This window comes from Protopterus annectens, chromosome 1.part0 (assembly GCF_019279795.1).
Source record: "Protopterus annectens isolate FY-2018-M chromosome 1.part0, PAN1.0, whole genome shotgun sequence".
Lineage (NCBI taxonomy): Eukaryota > Metazoa > Chordata > Ceratodontiformes > Protopteridae > Protopterus > Protopterus annectens.
Genome location: NC_056725.1, coordinates 994,947,904 through 994,973,994, shown reverse-complemented (window position 1 = coordinate 994,973,994; position 26,091 = coordinate 994,947,904).

Sequence of the window (26,091 nt, the reverse complement as noted above, 5' to 3'; positions counted from 1 at the left end):
ACATTCTTTGATTCTATGATATACATTTTCATTTTTTTTAACGTGGATATATTGTATCTACAAATGCCATAAAATACTTCTTATACTATAAAATATATTGCATATATGGTTTGCTATGTCTTATAGTGATGGCATTCCTACTGCTTGTCAACTGTAAAGTAAGTAAAGTAACAAGTGATTGAATTAATTATCCCTGGCTGAATTCCACAATCATTGTTTTCTCATATGAAATCACTACAGATGCAACTTCTATGTGGGCAAAGTAAGCAATTTACGTTTTTTAGTTTTCGTTTGGAAATAATTTTGTAACCATGTTGTTGGTGAAAAAGGGAAATGGAAAAGTATTTTTTTATGGGAGAACGCAGTTTAAAAGCTTTTTTGTTAAATGTTATGCTGAGTTTAAAGTTGGATTAATTATTTAGGGCTATCTGTTCCCATACGTATCAATTTCTAAGATCAGGAAATCTCAACAAAGCCAAACATAATGGAGGACAAAGGACCAAAATCAGAGATAGGTTTGAAATGTTGCTGTTATACATTTAGAGAGTTGCTAGAATAGCAGGTTATGCATTAATATGCATTCTCTGAAGGATATGAAACCCAAATCTCAAATGTATGTTATTTTGTGACTTTAGTCGTCAATCATTTGCCAGAAAACAACAACTCTTATGGGGAACAGATCAAAAATATGAGTCAAAAATATTGACATTCTGCAAAAATCTGGAAAGTTGAGATGTATATCTTCCCTATCTTTAAGGTGGGATTTGTTGAGAAATATGAAAGGCATGGATGACACTATGAAGATTACTGTTCTTAGATGAAATGTTTACATTTTTTGGTTAATTCAACAAAAGTTTGTTTATTTAGTTTTAAATGTATAACATATAAATGTAAATTAATTAATTCATTCAATCATTATTATACTACCTGAGTGATATTTCATTCCTCAAAAAAATATATATTTTATTTATTTTTATTTTATTTTATTTTACATTTGTTAACCGGGAGAGTCCGGCTGGATACATGTCCATTTTCAGCGGAGGCCCGGGGAGAAAAGCTCCAAGTACATAACAGACATATGAACATTGTTAATGCAAAAAAAGGAAGATAGTTGAGTTCTAAATACAATATAAAGATACATCACATCTTGGGAAAAAAAACAACAGCAGCATATAAAAAAAAACATAGGTCAGTTACAAAGGCGAGCCTTGTTAAAAAGCGGTTAAGGATAGTGAGGTAAGAGAAGGGTAAATTATAGTGGTTAATCAGGTTTGGAACAGGGACATTGCCAGACAGTATTGAGATGGGGTTTAAGCTTTTTTTTGAATTGTAGGAGTGAGGGTTCTGAGGTGAGCATGGTCAGTAGGGAGTTCCACATTTTACCTACAAAGTTTGAGAATAGAGAATCCCCAGCAGAATTATTGGCTTTGGTAGTTTGAGCTAAGATCTTATTGAAAGAGCGTAAAGATTGCAGGTTAATATAGGGGTGAATGATGTTTTTCAGAGCTGGTGTTTTCTCTGGGTGATACAGTATCTGGTGAGCCGTTTTGAGTTGGTTGAAATGGAGTTGGCTGGAAAACTCTAACCACCCTAGTTGCTTCAAGTTAGTGCAGTGGTGCATTCTAAAGGTGGAATTTGTGGCAAATCTAGCTATGTGATTGTAACAAGAAGCAAGTTTGTTAAGGGTTGTCTTGTTTAGGTTTGTAAAGAGGGGGAGGCATAGAAAAGAGTTGATAGTAGGTGTGTGCTGGCAATTGTAATTTTAGCGTGAGGAGTGAGAAAGTGTTTTACTTTATAGAGAGAGCCAAGCTTTTTATTGACGGTTTTGATGGTAAGATTGAAATGGGTGTCAAATTTAAGGGAGTTATCAATAGTAACACCTAATAGCTTTGTGTGAGCTTCTGGTGATATAGTGATTCCATTGGATGATGTAATAGAGAAGGTGGGGGGAAGAGTCTTGTTAGTGGGTGAGAAAGTAAGTAGTTTTGTTTTGTTGGGGTTGAAAACTAGTTGTCGACTTGAGAACCATTTTTCTATTAGGTTGAAGGTGTCTTGGGTTGAAGCAGTGAGGTCTGCCAGGTTGGAGGCAGTGCTGATGATAGTCGAATCATCTGCATATTGAATGCATGTGGCATGGGGGTGATTGTGGGCAGGTCATTAACAAAGATGGTGAAGAGAAGAGGGCCAAGAATAGATCCTTGGGGAACTCCAAGTGTAACAGGTAGGCATGTAGATAATTTGTCCTGCCATAGAACAGCCTGTTGCCTATTGGACAGGTAGGATTGGAACCATTTCAGCGTGGAATTGCTGAGTGATAGTTTTTTTTAATGTATGGAGGAGTTGAATGTGGTTCACCATATCAAAGGCCTTGGAGAGGTCTAAGAAAAGAGCAGATGATAGTTTATTATTGTTTCTGAAGTTATTGATGGTATTAGAAAAGGATAGTAGGGCTGATGTGGTACTGTGATTTGGCCTGAAGCCATGTTGGGAGTTAGCTAGAATTTTATTTTTGGTGAGGTGTTCCATCAGTTGTTTGTGGACACACTTTTCCATAATTTTGGCCAGGGGTGAGAGTATAGCTATAGGTCTGTAGCTGGTTAGCTCTAGTGAGCTACCACCTTTATGGAGAGGAATAATGTGGGACATTTTCCATATGGAGGGATGAAGGCTTCTGACAAGGTACGGTTTATGATTATGGAGACGGATAGGAAATGGCCTCAGCTGCTTTTTGCAGAAACTCAGCTGGGAGAAGGTCAGCTGCTAGCTTAGTGGGTTTTAGTTTTTAAGAAGAGATGTTATAAAGGATATGGGTACTGGATCGAAGGTAAATAGATGATCTGATGTAGTTGTAGTATTCTGCTGGCATGGGTAGTGGAGTGGGCTGGTTGTTTGTTTGAATTGTGTGGCCAGGGATTGTATAGTTTCTGTGAACAAACTATTGAATGTGTTAGCAATGTTTACAGGGCACTGTTGTTTGCAAGTTGTTGGAGTGGGGGTGGTTGCCTGGCCTGGGTGCAGGAGCTTGTTTAAGCCTGCCCAGAATTTTTGTGGATTATTAAGGTGTTTGTGTTGGAGGTGGAGGAAGAAGTTTTTTATCATTTAAGATCATTCTTTTAGTTTCATTTCTAAGTTGCGGAAGGTTTGGTGGGAGTGTGGGTCTTTAGAGGTGCCATGTGACCCACATCTTGTTTCTAGATAGGATTTTGGATTTTGTTTCCTTAGAGAGCCATGGTGCGGTTTTGGTTTTAGTTCTAATGGACCGTATTGGAGCATGGGAATCTAGAATCTTGAGGAAGGTGGTGTTGAAGTAGATAACTGCCTCTTCAAGAGGAAGAGACTTGAGTATTGTCCAGTTGTGGGCTTTAAGTTCAGTTTGAAAAATGGAGGCGTTGAATTTATTATTGTTCCTGATTTTTTTTATGGTTGTAAGAAGGGGGGTGATTTTCTTGAATTTGATAACATAGGCGAGTAAGTGATCACTCATGTCCTCTGGGTGAGTAACTTCTGAGTACTGGTCAGGATCTTTATTAGTAAGGAGTATAGAAATATTTTTAGCTATAAATGTAATACTAGGAGGTAGTCATTAGCAGTCATTAGCAAGAACACACTAAAAGAAATGGATGCATTTTTCCGCATTTAAACCCAATTGTATAATAGAACAGTTAGGAAGTAAATATTAGTAAAATTGTATCAAGAGGGGGTATCCATACAAGAAGTTAAAAGGCAAATGAAGTAAAATATGATCGATCTGATAGGAGGAATTGGTAGAATGCTACTCTCTAAGAATTATCTTCAAAAAAGAATATATGGAGACTGGAGCAAGAGGGATAGGGATAGGAAAGGGAGGAAAGGCAATATAAAAAAGGAGTAACTTCAAGAAGGCAGAGTCAAGGTGATTGATGTGACATAATAAGTTATTGAAGAGCAAAAGGAGTTGGACATTTAGGATTCAAGCAACGGTTTGTGTTATATAGAATTTACTCTTTTGTAACAGGAACTGTTCCAGACTTTTTCTGAATTCTGGGGAGAAGGGGGTTAACCAACACTTGACAGGGTGTCACTCCCAGAGACATGGGGTAAATCTGAGAATCATACCTTACAACTACTTTGCTCAAAAAGTTATGGACAAAACCAAACATAATTGAGGGTAATGGGTCAAAATAAGGACAATTTTTAATTTTCACTCTAATTCACTTAAAACATTAATTTTGTCATCCATGCATATTTTCTGAACAATAAAAAACATGCCAATGCCTGGCATTATCAATGACATTTAATCCTCAATGATTTATCAGAAAATAAAAAAATAATGGTAGACCATGAAATAATAAGAGGCAAAATTAGGGATGTTCTGAAAAATTCTGGACAGTTGACTGATGTACTGAGAAGCAGTAGTTTATAGTATGTAGTTTGTTCATTGTGGAAAGGAGAGAAGGTGCATCCTTAAAGAATAACCCTCTTTTTGTGAGTCTGTTGGAGAAGTAAGGGAAGATGTGTTATAAATGAGTGATGCAGGTAGGATGTTGTTTTTTGCAGCTGTTCATGTTTTACAGAGCAGTTATTTTCAACTTTGCAGATACTCTGCTATGAACATACATGTATTCCACTTGCTTTTACCTGTGGACAATGATTTTGCAAGAAATCAGAAAACACTGCCATCAACATCTGTAGGCAGTGTGCTGTTGGTGTCAAGTCTGTATAAAACTTTATATCCTTGCACTACTCAATATTATATTAAGGGGCGTGGCCAAGATGTCAGAGTGACAACAGCAGCTTCTTGATGCTCTGCCTATAAATTTTATTTCTGACAGGATTTAATTAGAAATGTTCTAAATTCACTGGAAAATCCAACTTATATATATTCTTTCTACCACTGTGGATTAGCAGCTGGGAAAAAAAATGAATTTTCACTGATTTTTTTCTTGCAAATTACCTGACAGAACTTCAACAACTGTATACAGCCTGCTGTAGTCATGAGCCATTCAAAATCCTCAGCTCAAGACAGCTTAATGAAAAAAGATTTACAAACTATAATTACAAGTATACAAGACTTCTCTACAAAAATGAACAATTTAGAAAACGTCATGGAAAATATGAAGAAAGAAAGAAGCAAATCGAAGACTTAAAGGACATTATTTCAAAACATTCAGATCAAATAACAAGCTTGGAGGAATTTGTAAATGAAATAGATGGAAGACAGATGGAGAAAGACAGCCAAATAAATTTTCTATCGAAACAAAATAACACATTAATAGAGAAAACGGAAGACCTAGAGTCAAGATCAAGGAGAAATAATATCAGAATTTATGGAGTCCCTGAAAAGTCAGAAGGAAATAATATGGTTCTGTTCTTAAATAATTGGCTGTCTAAAGTATTGAATCTTCCTGAGCCTCTATCTTATGGAACTGAGAGGGCACATAGGTCACTGTCAAACCCTTCTGTATCAAGTAATTCATCTTCAGCAAGATCTATCATAGTTAAGTTCTTGTCAACACAGGGTAAAGCTCTAGTGTTAAGAAGTGCCTGGACAGGAAATCCTATTCAAGACAATGGAAGAATTATTAGATTTGATAATGATTATACATCTATAACCATAGCAAAAAGAAAAGCATGTGTTCCTCTCATTAAAGACCTCAAAAAATCTGATATAAAAGCCCAGTTACTTTTTCCAGACAGAATAAAAATCACTTTTCCTGATGGTCAAAAAATCTTTAATAATATTGAAGAAGCAATGGACTTTGTCAAAAACACAACTTACTAGACAAATTTGAAGATATGGATCTGTCCCTACCAAGCCTAAAGAGGCAAGCTAATAATGGCAAGGCAACAATAAAGGACAAAATCACTAAAAAACTTAAAAGGAAATAAGATATAAAATCTCCGACTTCCAGTGGTCATAGTCCCTTAAAAACAAGATCAACACAAAAACTATGAAGTAAAGTCTTATAATTTACATGTGTAAATATATATGCATGCTTCTTCTTTCTTCCCCCCACCCCAATTGTTCCTGTTACTAAGTAAGCTTATTTGTCTTCTTTGTCCTTTTCCCAGTCATTTTGTTTGGTTCTCATTTCTTATATATCTAATAGTATGATTCAATAAGATGGTGTGGTTTCATGGGTGCACTGAACTTGTTGGATGTGAAGGACTTTGAAATATAGTTTATTGTATTTAGCAAGGTGTATGGTATAAATAACAAATCATATATAAACACCTTTCTTAAATGTAATCTATATTATAGATATAAAGCTCTGAATTGGTAAAGATAGAGCTGCTGTCAGATTCGCCATGGGAGGGAGACTTAGGGCTTGGGTGTATACTGTTGGAGAGACTCTTGTAAATGTTGTCACAGCTGCAATGAATCATTATATGTTTTTCTTCTCATTTCTTTAAAATAAAGTATAGTGCCAGTCATCTGGGATGGGTATAGTTCTTTTAGAGATATACTGTAGATGATTTATATTGTTGATGGTGTTTTTCTTTAAAAAAAAAAAATAAGTGGCGCAGTGGTGCAGTGGTTAACGTTGTCACCTAACAGCAAGAGGTTCTCCGGTTCCATTCTCGGCTGGGGTGCCTTCTGTGTGGAGTCTGCATGTTCTCCCTGTGTTCGCGTGGGTTTCCTCTGGGTACTCCGGTTTCCTCCCACATTCCAAAGACATGCATCTGGAGCATTTCTCCTCAGGCTTTCACTGAAAACAGGCTCTGTGAAACCTAGTCAGACTTTTCCGGTCAACAAATGATAAATAAAATAAAAATAAAATAAAAAATCAGTATTGACCTGCTTATTCTTTTTTTTTCACATGCAATGACTTCTGCTTTAACAATGCACGAGCATATCAAAGCAAGAATAGCTTTAGAAAACTTTCACATACCTCGAGAATACAGTTGATTCTAAGGCTAGGAAAAGCTTCATAAGAACCAGGGCTTGAGCATTTTAAATCCTGTCAGCTCTTCAGGTTAGCACAAGACTGTGGGAACTTGCATCTGTGATGCATTTGACCTTTGAACTTGCGCCGCACAACAAGAATCATCTGCGAGAAAAGAAAATGATGGAATGCTGCAGTTATACAGTTGCAAAAGTTACAGACCAATTTAAAATACTTAAATTGTAATTTCACAGCCAGAAAAGCAAAACGGAACTTTGTGCTAACAGTTAGCTTGTGGGACGCTGTCAGAAATCTGTAAGTGCATTTATGTATCTGAATATTGTGTTAGATCATTGCTATGCAGACATTGATTAGTACAAGCAAATCTGAAACACTCTCTTAGTCCCTTAACTAAACATGGCAATATGATGAAGGTAGAAACTTTGGATGAATGTTACTGTTAATGATTTAAAATAGATAACTAAATATGAAGATTGAGGGATTTGAGCATTCTAATTTAAGGAAGAAAGCTTGCAGTGAAATATATTTTAAAACAAAACCCCTCAGCTAATATTTTGTCTCAACAATGTGATTTGTGTTGTACAGACATTGAAACAATTCAAACATTGATATACCAATAACAAACATTGTAGTGGAGGAGAGACAAAAAGTTTAAAATAGACAAACATCCTAAGAGAGTGGGTGAAAGGAGGGAAGGGGAGAGGTTCCTTTTATTGTATGTAGATTCAGAATAAAATTATTACAGTTATATTTAGTGAAGTCATAGGTTAAGAGTTAAACACTTAACATAAGTGCACATAAATCTAACTCCCCAGTAACAATGCTTATATTATTGATGCACCACGATAAACATTAGTTATGTAATAGAAAATGATGAAATGCATACTGTTTTATTCTTTAGTTTTGAAAGAGTGAAAAAAGAGGAAAAAGAGACAAAAAAAGGGGTTGAACCCCACCGACAGTGTAATAATTCAATAATATCAAATGTTTATTGAGCATGTCATGATATATGATAGACCAGTACACTATGATTTATAGAAAAGTTAAAATATGCAACATAACCAACAGGATGGTAACCCTTGGAAGCACATACCCAAGATCTTGAGCAGTAATAGTAAGTAATACATGAAATCTAAGAGTGAATGTAAATAAGCTTCAGATATTTTTTATATGTACATAAATTAACTAATTAATGAGATACACACCTATTCTAATTTCCTTCTCATAGCATATAAGTTTAGCAGTTTAACATCTCAAGGAATAATAAAAGGCATTTATAATAAGCCTAAATATACAGAGGGATCAAAAGATTAAAAAAGGAAAGGAACGACTATCACAAGTTAATAAGTTTAAAAAACATGCAGCAATATAATAACATAAATTAAATATGATAAGCATCACGCTCCTAACCTTCAGATAAATTATCCCAGTTGTAGCTTATAAGTCTACAGTGGAGGAGGAGTGAATGGGGAGGGAGAGGAGACAGAGTAAAGGAGAAAATTAAACTTAAGCTTAACTACTAATTACATTCTTCCTATAACATGAAATACTAATGTAAACAGTAAATTTGAATTAGATACTAATCCACTACTCATAATTAAGACACAACCAAAGAGATATTATTGTTTATAATAGTCTCAGTTTTTTTATAATGTTGCTTGAGTCAGTTATATGTATGTTGAAATTTGAGAATGCAATCATATTATTAAACACTGACTAATATGTGGAATATGAGCATTTACTTCATAACTGCATCTTATGTGTAACTAGACCTATATAATATGTTTTATTAGAAGTCTTGAGTCTTTATGATTTTCAACATAAAACACAATGTTAAAGAAATAATGAATATGCTTATCTGTATACGTAATCAACAGAGGGTAAAAGCATTATTATAAGGTTGACTTAACGTAGGATTGTTAGAGATAGTGGTTTGGATGATGTGTTCATCAAGCCAGGAATCTAATTTTCCATGTTTAGAGTTGTATATAGTTACGAATGCTTTGTTAGTTCTATTTGTTTTGAAATACCTGTCCATAACGAAATCTAACAGATATATTTGTATCCTTGAAAATGTTATCATATAAATGTATGTCTCTAAATTTTAATGGCCTTAATAATCCTATTAAAAGAGGAAGTATAGTTAAATATTTGAAATTGAACAAAGCAAATATATTCCTTCTATAAGAAACTCATATCATTAATAAAGACCTAGATAGAAAGTCCTTCAATGGTTATATGGTTCTTACAGAATCTCACTACCAAGTCAAAAGAAGAGGCACAGTAATATTATGGAAAATATCATTACCAATTACCAAAATTATAGACACATACTCTGGCAAGAATGGCATGTTATGCTTAGTAGTTTTAGAGATTAATAAAAGATATGTAACTTTAGTAAACACATACTGGATACCTGGTATCGGAGCGGAAACAGCGAATAAACACTTAGAGTTAATAACTACCAAAGCCAAAGGAGAAATAATATATGCAGGTGACTTTAATTGTCGTCTTACCACAAAAGATACCACTAGAGATGATAAATTCAGAATGTCCTCAGCAGCCAAAAAATTAAAGAATTTTATTGACATACTAGGCCTTAGGGATATATATGTTATAAAAGAACCACAGTCATTAAAATACACTCATTATTCTTATAGATATGGTACACAAACAACAACTGGTAAAGTACTAGTTACTAATGACTTAATTTCTAAAGTTCAGGAAGTTTTAATTAGTTTCTGCCCATTGTCGGACCACAATGCCATATTATTCAAGGTTAATATCACACCAAAAGACTTAATAACATGGCAAAGACTACCTGCATACATTGTCACACTTACTGGATTTAAAGAATTGCTTCTAAGCAAGATAAAATTCTTTATTGGTATAAATGTCAATAATGAGACTTCTAAGACCATCTTATGGGATTCCTTAAAATCCTATCCATATGATAGAATTAAAAATTGGTATCTAAACAAAAGAAAACAATGGGATAATGAATTAATAAAAATGCAATCAATAAATGATGCTATAAGAAAGAATTTAAACACCAAAGATATTAAAACAAACTCTGAATTAAAATCATTAAATGCAAATTATTCAGAAATTGTAAATCACAAAGTGGCAATAAACATAGAGAAACTTAAAATTCAATCTTACTCAGTAAATTCCAAAAACTTACATAGACAAGCAGTCAAATCAAAACATTTAGCAAATATCAACTGCATAAAAGAAATTACTGATAACACAAAAATTAAACCAAAGCAAGTGACAGATCTCAAAGAAATTTTGGAGATTTTCAGAACACGCCATGAAAAAATAAATAGCACTAATATAAATCCTGATAACAATATACTTAAAAGCAATTTTCTGAATGAGAACATTAATAAAAAAGTAACAAATGAACAAAATGCCAGTTTGCTTAAACCAATATCTTTAAAATAAATCAAAGAAAGTATCCAAAACCTTAAAAATAACAAGGCCCCAGTACTAGATGGAATTATATGAGAAATCTATAAATTACTGCCAGAAAACTCCTTAAAAATTCTAGTAGCCGCTTTTAAGGAATTCAGAGAAAATAAAAAAAATCTTCCCATCATGGAAATATGCCATTATCTCCCCAATTTTAAAGCAAGATAAAGATCATAAATTAGTAACATCTTACCATCCTATCTCACTACTAAATGTAGATTATAAAAATTTTACCTCAATACTTGGAAAAAGACTAAACCAATTTGTCCCAAAAAATAATAGAAGATGACCAGACTGGTTTTATTTTGAACAGGAAAGTTCAAGATAATGTTATCAGACTTTTATCTCTAATAGATTTTGCAAACAAGAAAAAAAAGAATTGCCAATTATTAGTCTAGATGTAGAAAAGGCATTTGATTGCTTATCCTGGCCACACTTATTCAAAGTTTTTGAAGCATTTAATTTCTCCCCAGATTTCATAGAATTAATAAACAGCCTATATAAAAACACTATATCATATGTTAAAATTGGAGCCTTTTTGTCAAAACAAATTCAAATACTGAAAGGAACTAAACAGGGCTGCCCTTTGCCACCTCTACTATTTGCCTTAGCAGTGGAACCATTAGCAAACTGCATAAGAAATAATAATAATAGAACTAGTTTTGTTGTTAATTGAAACTATACTTTCAAAATACAATTGTTTGCTGATGATGTCATATTAACTATTGGAAATATAGATTCCTCAATAAATCACATCATAAAAGCATTAGGACAGTTTGAAAAAATCTCAGGTTTTAAAATGAATAGTAATAAAACTGAAACATTACTATTGAATAAAAAAAATTAATGCGGAATTGAGAAAACATAGTAACTTTAACTGGGAAAATAATACTCTTAAGTATCTAGGAATATATATAAAACCAAATTGGAAAGAAACCACAAAAATAAATTATGAAAACTTAATACATGTGGTTAAAGAGCACTTAATCAAATGAAATAAAATATTCTTTACTTTTGAAGAGAAATTATCTTTAATAAAAATGTGTATTCTTCCAAAATTCCTGTTTCTTATTCAAACCCTAATTATCAGTCCTCCTAAAAAAATAATAAAACAACTTAACTCACTTCTAATCAAATTTATATGGTTTCCACGAAAGCCAAGAATAAGATATGATTGGCATTACAGAGAATGGAAAAAATGTGGAATTGCGTTCCCAAACCTAGACCTTTATTCTGATTCAGTTATATTCCACATTATGAGTCAATTGTTAAGTCACAAATACACATCAAACTGGAAAATTTTACATAAAACTATTTTATTGTCTGATACAGATGAAGCAATAAATGATGACATATTTACAGAAAATAATAAAATATTTTTAGTAGTAAAAGACTTAGTATATAAAGAGAATAAAAATGAGAAACTACCATATTGTATTAATTATATATTAAACAATTTTAAAAGAATAATAAACAAAATCCATTTGGCTAGACACTTTCTAATCCTAATATTCCCCATACCGCACACAAAGAATTGCCTAGACTCATTTAATATGAAGAAAATAATGGAGATGAAGGGTAATGATCTAAATTTTTGGCACCAATTCCTAGACACAAATGATGTATACAAAGCAAACAGTCTTATAGCCAGATACAACATAAATCAAAATAATTGGTCAAACATTCAAACCTACAGAGTACTTAATAAATTAATTTAAAAGTAATCAAGTGACTGATATTTCTTTTCAACCTAAAATAATTTCTCTTTTATGTGAATTAAACTCAACAAATCATAACAAGGGATTTTCATTATCTAAGTTATATAAAGTACTAAGAACTGATTTAAAATTACCTGAGGACTCTCTATGGCGCTATGTGGAAAAAACAAATACATTTAATTTTACAGAAAATGATAAATCATTAATACTCAAATCAGTTAATCACAAAACATCATCCCCTTATCGGAAGATTTTTACATGGAAATATATTCATAGAAGCTATATCACCCCACAAAAAATAGCTATAACGTCAAATAATACTAGTCATAATTGTTGGAGATGTGATGAAAATATATGTGCAGACTGGATGCATATGTTCCTCAAATGCAGAACTGTCACTCCTTTCTGGCAGGGATTTAGGGATTTGACAAAGGCATTATGGTCGGATAAATGTATAATTTCAGACTCGCTGTTATTGTTTAATGCTCCGATACCAGAATATATCCCAAAAACACAAGTGCATCTTCTTTGGTCCCTTTTGGCAATAGGAAAGAAAAGTATTACTATAAACTGGAAAAGCAAAAAAGTTCTTCCATTTTCTGAGTTTCTGTTGTTGGCCAAAACTGTATGTAATAGAGAACTTCTAACTCTTGCTTCAAGAACATCAAGAATAATACAAAAGAAATTATCTTGGATGAAGCTTAAAAAGTTACTGGATAAAATGTAAGCATTTTAATTAAAGTAGATTAATGTTATGGACATTGTACATAGTTTTGTTATTTATAACTGTATTATCTATACTTCTAATTGTATAAATGATGTAGAATACAATTTTACATTTTTTGTGAAAATCAATAAAAATAAAGTTATTTACAAATATTATATTAAGCAGATATTCCAGTCATGTTTCTTTAATTTCTTAAATTTCTAGTAATATTTCATACCTGCTGTTTTGTAGTGATGCATTTACTTCATAGATGTCTACTTAGTGTTCAATTTTGCATATACTCTATAATGGACATGTATGTATTCCACTTGCTTTACCTGTGAACAATGACATTGCAATAAACCAAAAAAAAAAATCAGTCAACATCTGTAGACAGTGCCCTCTTGGTCGTATATTTGTATAATACTTTGTATTCTTAATCCCCTGTTTCTAAAATTTGAATTATATGTCATTCATGCAGGTTTATATGAAACACAGATAATCATAATAAGGAATAATGCATTAGTAAAGATTCTCATTCTAGATGCCCATAGAAATGTTTTTTTTTTTTTCAGAAAAGACATGCATAACATTATATAGCTAGTTATAGTTTTATTTGTTTGCCATTAGTTTGCCAGGGTAAGGAACTTATTGAACAGGATATATTTAATTCACAGTGAGGAAACAAAGTGTACATCATGGCAAGGAATAATTACTACAAATTCATCATGGCTGAGCTTGGTGTATTTACTTCAGATATTTTAAAAAGTTTGCTTGCAACAGAAGAGAGAACAAGGTTTATAACATAAATCTTACTTGTTATTGTCTTTGCCATTGAAATCTGGGTCATGGAGGAGAAGGGTCCCTGGAGCAGTTACCCAGTTAATGAAGTATAAATGAGTTAATTCATTATGTATTTATTTATTAACAAAATAAAAGTAAATGAGTATAACCACTGCATTCAGTTTGAGGAAGGCCTAAATGGCTAGCTTAGCATAGTGACTAATTAGTCTAATTTAAGAGTAATAGGACTTTATACGTTTAGGTATGAGGCCCCATATAAAAGAGGGTGTTATAGAATTGCTAATGTGAGGCATCATTTCTTATATTTAACAAATATGTTACTTTTATATAAAGAATAACACTTTGCATAAAACACACCTAGAGGTGTTTCAAACTAGGACTAGAATAGTGATACACATTAAGACAGATAAGAGGTGCCTCTATTTTCTGATAATAGTTCCAAAATGCTATTTTTGAACATAGCTCTTGAATTATATAATAAGTACATTTCTTTTTATGTTCTTTGGTGTAGTCATTGTGGGTATACAGATAACATCCTGTGTGCATGGGTATGTTATTGAAAATAATATTATAGTAATTTATTGCATATGAAAGAAAAATACTAAAACATGAAAAATGTAATTGATAATTATAACAATAAATACAGAAGAACATCCTGGGAATAAAAATGGCAAAAATGACTAGTTAAGTTTTTAATTTTCATTAAATGCCAATTGACTCTACATTGTCAGAACTTGGCCGTTTGTTTAATTTCTAGATCTTATTTTTTAAACACCTTTATTGAATTATCATTTGTAACATAGGCAAATTTACATTTATATACACATAATCAAACCATATTAACCAGCTCACATTTACAAACATTATACATTACATATATTGTTGTATACCATATAATGAAAGCAACATTACATAAATTATTCAGTTTCTAACTTCTCTTAAACCTCATTCCACCTCCAAAACATTTTTCTGGATGTATTTCCCATAATTTCCATTTTTTTCTATGTAATTTACTCTCACCCTTTTCTGGAGATCCCAGTTCCAGTTCATTTATCTCTGTTACTCTATACCCACTGCTTCAAGTATGGCTGGTTTAGACTTTGATTTCCATTTTCTAGTAATGGTGTTATTGGCAGCCACCATAACTGAACTTAACAAGGTCTTACTATGTCTAAGCAATTTAGATATTGTATCATAGCTTTAAACAATTCCTTAGTTCCATTCATTTGCTCTACCAGTATTCCTGACAGAGTACTCTGTAGAAAATTTTTATCAGCCAAATCATTACACTCTAGGAACCTATGCTTCCCATATAACTCTTTCTTCTGCATTACACATCTAACATTTGACATCTACCTGAGAAGAAATTCTTTGGAGACTAATTGTGGGTATAAATATATCTTTGCAAGCACTTTCATTCAAAAATCCTGAATCTTCTAGATTTAGTTGCATATTTGGGAGCCATACATCTGTACTCCTGTTGCTTCTTTGTAACTTGCTTTTCTAATCTCTCATCCCAATCTTTTCTTACCTCCTCTGATTGATTCCTATAATTATCATGCAATATTTTATATAGAATACTAATTATCTTTTTTAAAAGCAGCTTCTGCCACTGCAGGTCTTTCATTTAGGATTCCCCTATACAGTTCCCTTTGTCAATACTCTGTTATCAATCCCTGATTTGGAAGGTAATTTTCTGCCTGCAATCAAAATGTCTTATTGGCCTCTTCCCATTCTATTACCTTTCCCTGTCTAATTATTTTTTCCCCATTACCTTGGCTCCTTTATCAGCTTCCTCCAGTAACCCCCCCCCCACCGTTGCTTATTCTCTGTAGCCTTAATCACAGTCATAATTGCGTTCATCCCTATTACCAGAATCACCTTTCTCCATTCCTGTGTTGGCTTAGTTCCATTGTTATTTTGTTTAAGTATCTCCATCCAAAATCTCATTCTTTCCTTATTTCATGAATTACACCCTTACTGCATCATCATCATTCCTTTCAACTTTGAATTGTAGCTTTCTCCTTGTGCTATGTATGACAGCCTTAACCGTGTAGCTCTAAAACACCCTTTCAAACCAGATAGTCCAAAACCTCCATGTTCTATTGGGATGATCAGATTATTCCACGTGATTCTTACCCTCTTCCCTTCCCAGATGAAATCTTTCAACTCTTTTGTTAATTACTATCCACAACTTCTCCTCTGGTTAATAAAATATACCTGACCTGTGTATAGAACTAAAGGGACTAAAAACATTGTTATTGCTTGTATCTGGCTATTCATATCCATAAGCAAGAGCTTTCAGTTTCTCAGCTTTTATATTGTCTTTTGCTTAGTCTCTTCCCACATATCCTTATCTGCCATAACAGAATCCTTTTTAATTCATACTCCTAAATACTTAATTTTATAATGTCCCCATAAATATGGATATTGCTGGGTATATTCATGTGTGGGTGCATAGTTTATAGCTGTACCCTTTGATTTATCTACATTAATTTTATATCCCCAAAAAAGTCAGAACTTTCTCAGAATATCCCACAACACTGAGATGTTCTTTTCTGGTTCTGGTACAAAATAATATCATATGCAAATAAAGCCAACTTTTTTTGAACACCATACTGATTATATCCCTGAATTTCTGAGTCCCTTTTTGTCTTGGCCAATGGCTCTAAATATAACACAAACAACAAAATTAAAGATGACACCACTGCCTCATTCACCTTTCAGAAACAGCTTGCCAGTGTGGAACACTGTCACTTTGATCTTTACCTCTGATTCCTTATATAACCTTCTAATTATCCTTATTATTGTATCAGGGAATGCAAATGCTTCCATTTCACTACACATAAAATCCCAGATTACTCTGCTGAATACTTTCTCTGTATCAAGAACCACCAGCAATAGCAATATTTTCTTACATTCTGCTTCCCTCTGGATCATGATTGCTCTGTTAATGTTGTCAAACGTGCTTCCACACTAGAAAACCACACCAATCCATATTTATCAGTGTTGGCATAGTCTTTGCCATTCTTCTAGCCATTGAAGACATAACCATTTTATAATCATGTTTTAAAACTGAAATGAAGCTATACAAAGCTGGATCTGATAGATCTTTACTGTCGTTAGGCATTACAGCCACCACAGCTTCTTTACAGGATATTGAAACCACTCCTCCTTTTAATGTACTGTTAAACAAAATCTTCCAGATCTTCATCCCTTTTATCCCTCCTGGCTTCCAAGCATCCATCAGAATACTATTTCTGGAGACTTTTCTGTGGATTGATTGTACATCATTTTTTATCTCATCTCCTCCTAGCTTAATAGTTAATTGTTGAGCATTATCTACCTCTATCCTTGGCATATTTATGTTTTCCATTTGTGCCTTTTCATTATTTTTCTACTGTTCTGCTTTATACAAATGTTCGTAAAATTTGCAAAATATCTGTAATAGCTGTACAGGATCACTGGTTATTTTTCTTGTTATAGACTTCCTAAGTTTGACAACATTTTCTACTTTCTGTTGCCTAAGTCATTGTGACAAAAGTTTTTGTGCTCATGAGTTTGTATAAACAAATGTTGCTTAAAATCAATCTTTGTAAACTCATGCATATTATCCATGTACTGACATATTTTCATTTTAGCAGCCTGCGATTGTGCTTGCTCTTTTTCTGTGAGATTCCTCTTATTCTGTAATATTTAAACCATTGTCAGCCCCTATAACTAATTATTGCTACTTCTTAACCAGATCTTTTTCTTCTTTTATTTCTACCCTATTCTTAAACTCAACTTTCATTTTATCCCACTCATGAGCTATAACTTCTGAAGTACTTTCTATCTTCCTTAATAAATGCAGAATAATTTAAACTACCCATTCCTTAAATTCCTCTCTTTTTAACAGGCAGGGGGCAAAACACCAGTGTCTCATCTTTACTTCATTACACTGCATTTTTATCTTAGTAATTATTGCATTATTAGTAATTATTGCTGCATGATCTGAATTAGTTATTGGATATGTTTTAAATATCTCAGCTGAATGCATGTTACTGTGAAATATAACTTCTGTCTAGTCTAGGTAATTTATTGTACCTTGAGGAATATTACGTAGTTCTGTGTAAGTTCCTACTACTGAATTTATGTCTTTCATACCAAATATTTTCATAACTTCTTCAAAAAAGTACCCTTTTTTGTTATATTTTTTCTTATAGGCCCCAGATGCATCCCCGCAGTTGCAATTCAAATTACAGTCCCCAATTTTAAGTCATATTCCTTACTGAAAGCTGATTATTTCTTCCAAAAATGTTGTAAGCTCCATAATAACAGCTTTAGGTGAAATATAAATGCATGCCAATGTGGAATTCTAATCCCTTGTCAATAGCAGCTTACTACAACAAATTTCCAATTATTGTCTTTTTACCTGTTCTGTCATTACTGGTGCTTCTCTAGTAATTAATATAAGTATTCTTTTTTCCTTTTTTTTTTTTGATATTCTACTGAATATCCATCCTATCTGTAAACCATTCTTTATTGCATTCACATGCTCAGTTCTGTGCAAGTGTGTCTCCTGTAACATTGTTGTTTGCACTCTGTATTTCTTAATATAATTAATATTCTTTTATTTTCCTTTTGTCTATACCTGTGAGACCATTCACATTCCAAGATAATATGGAAAGTGCCGCTGTTATGGCAGCTTTTTAAGTGTATATTTCCAAATTTTGTGATACATGCACCCACTAATGTTTGGATGGTTAATCCTTTATATAGTTTTTTCTTATTATCAACACTGGAACCTATGTCACATTTTACAAGATGTTTTGTTTTAAAAAAAAAATTCTCAAAAAAAAAAAACAGAGACCATATCACCTCAAGAGCCTGTTAAGTTAATAAAATCCCACATAACTATGTACATCTTCAATGAAGTTACCCTCCTTCTAGGGACATTTGCCCCTAACAGACAGCTGCTAACAAAGGTTTTAATTATTCTGAAATTGATGTTATCCATACTAAGATGCATGTTACTGCCTGTGCTTCAACTTATACTAATGTGTATCTGTTCTTTTTTTTATCTTTATTACCTACCAGATGTGAAAACAACTTACATGCTATCAGAAAACATTAACTTTTTAGCCTTGAAGAAACCAGTGTTCTGATATTTGCCATATTATCATAGTATTTCCATAGACATGCAAGAAAAAAATGTGGTCCACTCCTGCAGACTGAAAGACAAGCAGAAACATTTATTGTTAAAGGAAGACTTTTCATTATATTCTCATATTTATTTACTTCCACGTAAAACTTATTAGATTATGCCAAGGGTATTAATCCAAACATTCACCTATGCAAAAGTAAGAGGAAGCATATCAGCTCTACATATATTATCATCTGTGTACTTTTGCACCCCATCCCCCACCTCAACAACTCAAGATTACAGTCTAACTTAAAAATGCTTTTGACTCACCTTTCTTCCCTTTTGCACCACAGTGACTTCATTTCTTATTAATAAAAAGAAGAAAGAAGGGGAAGAGGAAGGAAAAAGAAGAAGCAGAAGAAGATGAAAAGGCATCTGTTAACATTAATAACTTTATCACATACAAGAACAACAAAAATATTTTACAATGCAACATGCAATTTATATTGTAAAAAGGTTCATAGAAATACTGTTAAAACAAAAATTGTTTACTTATAGTTACCTTTTTCCTTTCTGTTCCCCTCTCCTCAGTGTCCTTCCAAACATTAGTGACATGAAGTGAGGCAAATGCTTTTCAGTTCTCCACAAGTTTAACAAAGTCAACAAAAGTCTGCTCTTTCCACTTTTTATACAGCTGCATTTCACAAATTTGACTTATGTTTGGCAGTCTCATGTTTATTCTCTAATTTCCATGTTGTTGGTTTTCTTCCTTTTCATCCCTGTTTCCCAACTCCATATTTGGGCTCAATTCCATGGTACTCCAAATTCTTCTAGTCAATGCCTGAGCTTTTCTCTGACTCAAGCATTTTTCTTTGGAACAGTGGAAAATGCTTCACAATCAAAGTCTCACTGTATGCTCACTTGTTAGAAGAATGAGAAGCCAAGTCCCCTTCTGCTTGATGGCTCACTTTTTGTTGGACTAACTTTTGTATTTCCTCCTTAGTCTGTTCTCTATCAAAAATGACTGTAATACTCCAGGAAAAAATATTCTGAGGACAGCTAGATACAGAATCTTGAACTTCATAACTTCCGCTCGACATTTTCTGATTACTGTAATAACGTTGTTTCTCTTCTGCCTGATTGATCTACAGTGAATAGTCATTTTCCAAATACTCTACTTTCTCTAACTTTTAATACTTTGCCTTCTTGATGCAGTTTTTCCAGTATCAATTCTTTCTGCTGGTAAGTTTGCATCTTTACTAATACAGGAATTGGCTGCTTTCTCATGGTCAGGTTTAGAGCATAAACACAGTGTGCCCTTTCAATTAACCTGCTGTGGAATACCAGTCCAGTTGCTTATTTATGCCTTCATAAAATTAATACAGTCTGTTTCTTCTAGTTTCTCTGGTACAGCAGATTTCAGATTTTCCCTGGGTGCTCTATCCACTAATTCTACCATTTTTAAAACATCTCTTCTTGAGCAGTATCATAGTGAGCAAGCCTTTTTTTTTATTTTGACCACTAATATTTGCAGTTTTATCAGCTCATCCAAATATCTGTTTAAAGCTTCTTCCATTTTCTAGCCTTTTATTATTTGCATTGATACACTTCCTCAGGGTTTCATTTATATTAAACATCTCTGATCACATTTGACTTATTTTTCCTCTAGATTTCTGGAAGCCATGTCTTGTACCAAAGTTGGAACTTGAACTGTTTTTTTTTTTTTTTTTTTTTTTTTTTTTGCTGAACAGCTGCAGGATTCCTCCCTGTCAGTATTGTTTCTTTAACATTTATAGCTGATTTTCTTTCAGGGTCTCCTAATTGCTTCTTTGCTGGCATCCAGACAATGTACTTACTAGCCAATAACTGAATTTACTAAAAATGACAGAGCTCCTCGACCTTGTGTTTCAGTTTCTTTTTTCACACTGGGAGAGTTGAAATTAAACTGTTGATCAATGTACAGCCATCTTGGAAAGTTCAATTTCTAGGTCTTATTATTAAGTATTTAAGATCCATCTTTTTGGGAGGGTGCTACTAGACTAAATTGATGTGGTATACCATAATTAATTAAAATGTGAGATTCTTTAGGTGAACCCTCCCTTTTCTTATAGCTAAATTATATTATATTAAATGTTCAAGCATTCTGTCATTGTAAATAAATCCATCTGTGAGATAAAGGAAAAAATGCATCCCAGATAACAGAATATGCATGGTGGCAATTGCAAAAAAAAAGGCATCAGAGGCAGTATCAGCTTTGGGAAAATTGCTTTCCTGTATGGAAAATCAGAAAGGTGCAAACTCCAGCTACAATTAATAGGAGTTGGCAGGGCTCCAATAGAAGAGAAAAGCTTTACTGTCTTAATTCACAAGCGATAAACCCTGTGGCAGGAACACTGCATGTGGTAACATGATCCTCTAAAACTGCTGCCATGCCAGCATTCTGTTTGATGTGTAGAAAAGTAGAGTTGTGTAAGCTGAAATTACCATAACAGTAGCTGTTCGAATAATCACTGCTGCAGTAGCCTTAGCTATATTTGTCAGTTTTCCTTCATATCGTTGATCACATATGATCGACTGACCACATCATAGACCCGTTTCCATGAAATCGAATCCAAGAACCTTCTAAAATATCAAATTAATGTCAAATTTTGACAATTCCAGCCGTGCCACACCTCCACACCAGTGCTACCATGGGTCAAAAGGGGGCGAGATTTAGCCGTTCACATATGTGGTTTTCATCGTTTGGGACGTTTGCACTTCAGTGTTCCTGGAAGCGGGGTCAACCTTTTTGAGATCGCCGTTATGAAGGTAAACCATATTTGTCATATACTGCTAAGGATATAACAACCAGTCAACTTCAAAAGCTTCAGAGGCACACTCCATGTGCCCAAACTGTCAAGCAGCTCGAGCTGTGCTGACTAAAAGACAAGTTTGGATGTGAAACGAGAGAGAGAGAGAGAGAGAGAGAGAGAGAGGAGAGAGAGAGGGAGAGAGAGAGAGAGAAGGCTAGGAATTATAAAAGATAACTGTTTACATCCTGGCATAAAAAGCACAAAAAAAAAAACAACCAAAAAAAAACAAATGGAGTTGTGGGGGAGCGAGGCTACTGCAGAAGTGATCATTCAAACATATACTGTTATGGTAAGTTCAGCTTACACAGCTGTATTATGTTCTTTATATTGATAACTGTTGCAGCAGCCTTAACTATAGGAGTGGATTGCCAGAGCTAATTATATTTAGGAGATTGAAGGAGATGGGCTCAAGACCACCTGGAGAATGGTCCTAACAAAGCATGATCTAAACCTAGAAAAGGAATCACGTTTATTGTGCTTTGTAAAATTGTATACTGAGGTTCAAGTAGCTGCTTTTAGAATACTTCTATAATTCAATTATTTCCAAAAAGCCATAGAAGAAGCCAAGATCCTTATACAGTGGGCCTTGACCCTGACTACAATAGATTTGTCTTGGTGAGTATAACAAAAGGTAATAGCCTTAGACAATGATTTGGAAATCATCTGTTTTGAAAGAGGTTGTCCCTTCTTACCTTCCCAAGAAATGAACAATTGATCCAAAGATCTGGAAGATTTAGTTCTGTTAACATAGTACTTGAGTTGTCTGTGGACATCCAAGGTATGGAGTATCATTTCTTCTTCATTTTTAGGTTCAGGAAATAAAACAGGGAGATGCATAGTTTGGCTTAAAGTAAACTTGGATACCACTTTAGACATAAAAGAAGGATTAGTTCTCAAAGAAACCATGTCCTTGTAGAATATGAGGTATAGCTGACTCACCATAAGAACTTGCAACTCAGATACCATTCTTGCAGTATTCAGAGCAGTCAGTAAAACTGTTTTCCATGTTAGGAACCTCGAGTCTGTCAAAATAGCTGGTTTAAATGGAGCAACTGTTAGTTTCTCTAACACAAAATTAAGATACCAAGGAGGGTCCAACAGTTTACTTGGTGGCCTCTTATGTAAAACCCCTTTAAAAGAACATTTTGACATGTGACTGTCTTGAAAGAAGAGGATCCATAGGCAGACATGCTGAAATGTATAATAAATTAACCTTGACAGAGGAATATGAAAGGCCATAGGAGAGTGACTCACACAAACCTTATAAAACTAGAGAATAACTAAACCTGAATGCATGCTGGTTATATTATTGGCACCAGTTAGAAAACCATTTCCATTTGCTAATGTATGATTTTCTAGTAGCAGGCTTTCTTGTCTCTATTAGTTCCTGCAGCACATCCTCAGAAAGCAGGTGCCTAAAAAGAATTAAGACCCTATCATCCAGGCAGTCAATTGAAGATGACTGATGTTGGGGTCTATGGTGTATCAAACACTCCTGTTCTTGTGTGAGTAGATCCATTCTGTGAGGACGCTTGTGGTAATTGCCCCTGGTCATTTCTAAAAGAAGGGAGAACCATGGTTCCCTGGGCTAAAAGGAATTCACCACAATGATCTTGGGTACATCCTGGAGATAACTGGAAAAGGTGAAAATGCATGCAGGAACATTCCAGTCCAAAGAAAAAGAAAACTGTCTTCCAGGTGTCCTTGCATGGAGTCACAAATCTTTTCCACATGATTCTTCATAGTGGAGGAAATGAGGTCAACTTGAGGAACTCCCCACAGATGAATCAAATCTTAGAAGACCCCCAATCTAACCATTCCTGAGGGTCTGACCTGATCCTGCTGCCTGTAGAGTGAGATTGTGCTATGAAGCTCTATCCCAAGCTAACATGGCTAGTCTGTAAAGGGGGTAGAGTCTGGTTCCCTCTTGCTTGTTGATGTACCACATCACTGTGGTATTGTCTGCAACTACTTGAAGAGGTCCTGGGGAGCAAAGATGATTCAGAGAATAGAATACCTTGATAAAGGCATATATCAGCATGATATTTATGTGCTTGCATGTGTCCTTGGTGTCCCACACTGCCTGTACTTTTATCTCTCCTGAAACTGCTCATCAAACAAAATCAGAAGTATCTGTGGTGACTGACTGCTTTGAAGCAGTAAAGGAGAAGGCAAGACCTTGATTCAAAGGTATCTGTTGTCTCCACAAGTGATTTCTTTTTTTTTTACTCAACAGATTTTTATTTTTTTTATGTTTATGAGTAAATTGTGATACAGTCACTATTAATTACAGATCAAGTTAACAGAAGTAGTTAATAATCATAACAATATGTACAATATTTACAAATGATCCAATGAAAGGAAACAGAAAGAGAAAAAAAAACACATATGACATTTATAATTATATATTCCTTTAAGTTCATATTATTCCATGTCCCTTTTAAATTCATGAAGAGAAAGTTGTGTCATTTTGTAGTGTGTCTATGAGTATCAAGACTCTATTCCAAGGGTTGTTAATCCAACGTCTGGGAAAAATTCTTTCTTCTTTAACTTTTATTTCTTTTAGTGCAGATTCCCTTAAAAGAGAAATGAAGTCTTCATAACTTGGAGAGATTGTGGATTTCCATCTTCTTGTTATACATTTTCTGGCCACAGCCAGAATAGTCCATAAAAGAAGTTGATCTCTTTTATTAACAGTTATTAAGGCATCAACATTCAAAAAAACTAATGATTTTGTTAAAACAAATGTATCATTATAAATGGCTTGAAGAAATTTATTAATGTCATCCCAGAACTTTTTAATACAATCGTAAAATATATGTAACCAATCTGCTTCACAATTTAGAGTACATCTCCAACAAGTAGCTTTCTGGTTAGGATTAAATTTAGCAATTTTGTTTGGGGTATAAAAAGCTCTATGCAAAAATTTCCATGTGAAGATTTTCCATATCTGGAAGTTAGAGGTTAATTTAACTGATTGCAGAAGATCATTTTTACTTTCAGGAGATAGGCTCGTAGTCAGATCTTTTGTTATAGTATTCCATGTGTTTTGAGTTATTTTGGTTTTATACACTATTAATATTTTATATATTTTAGATATAGAAATTAACTTGTTATGCTTATCATAAATTATTTCTTGTACATAAGTTATCAATTTTGGCTTAGAATTAAAGCTTGAATTATTAATAACCTCCCACAAACTTTTTGCGTGATGCAATACTTTTTGGAGATCTTCTCTATCTTTATCAAGTATTTTAAATTCATCTATTACTTGTTGGATGTTTAATGTGCTAGAATTGTTTAAGCATTGGAACCAACAAATAAAATTATTAGTTTCCCATTTAATACATTTTTTCTTGAATTTTTTCTTTAAAATTCTTTGTTGTATTAAAAGGTATCAAAAGTTCAAACCATAGTTTTATATCAGAATTTGTTTTTAAGAAGTTTCTAAATAGATTATATATGTTATTTAAGTATGATAAATTGGTAGGTTTTGTTGTATTGTTTTGTAGGTTGCTACTTAATAAGTGCCAAAATATGTTGTTATAATTCTTCAAGTCTATATTTTTTAATGTTTTATTTTCATTTAAGAAAAAAGTTGTATGTAAAGTTTTCCACCTAGACGAGTAGTTTTGGTTTATCCATTGTAGTACAAGTTTAAAGATGGAAGCTTTAATGTATGTCTCTATATCTGGAAATTTAATTCCTCCCAAGTCCCAGGGTCTAATATGGTGTGTGAAAGCAATTCTATTTTTTTTTGGATACCATAGAAAGCCCATCAAGAGTTTCTGAATTTTTTTTATAATTTTTTTGTTTGGTAAGATAGGAATTGCTAATGCTATATAGTCTATTTGGGGTAATAATATCATTTTTATTATCTGTAATCTATCTTCAAATTTTAACGTTAATGTATTCCAGGTATCAATTTGTTTTTGAATTAAGTTTTGAATTTTATTATAATTTAAAGTTATAGTAGTATTTATGTTGTCAGCTATAAGAATTCCTAGGTATTCGAGTGATGAAACTCTTTCTCCAATAATTTGATACTCACTCAGATGATAAACATCATCTCTATTCAAGAGTATCCCCGGGATTCATGAACCTTGCGCCAGGCGCCAGCATAGCGTCGGCGTTATAACGCCAAATATGGCTGCTTAGCGATTCAGGTATGAATGAATTCCACGTGCACTACCGGCGTGCGCCGGACCGTCCCCGCCCGGCGAGGTATGCAAAACACACTGTGTGCGGTATTGCACCATGCAAATGAGGGCAAATAGCGATCCACGGCGGGGCGAAGCGTAGCAACGGCAATGTAAACCAAAAACGGTTTACATTTACCCAAACATACCGGAGGAGTAACAGAAGGCTGTCAAAGTCAGGTATCATATAGGTGCAATATGCCAATGTGGAAAGGCACCGAGAATGTCCAAAGAAAATATGCACAAAATGTAAAAATGACATAAATGGCACGTCGTAGAAAGAACAGCAGACCCCGGGATATGTGCACAGAAGTTGTAAAGCAAAA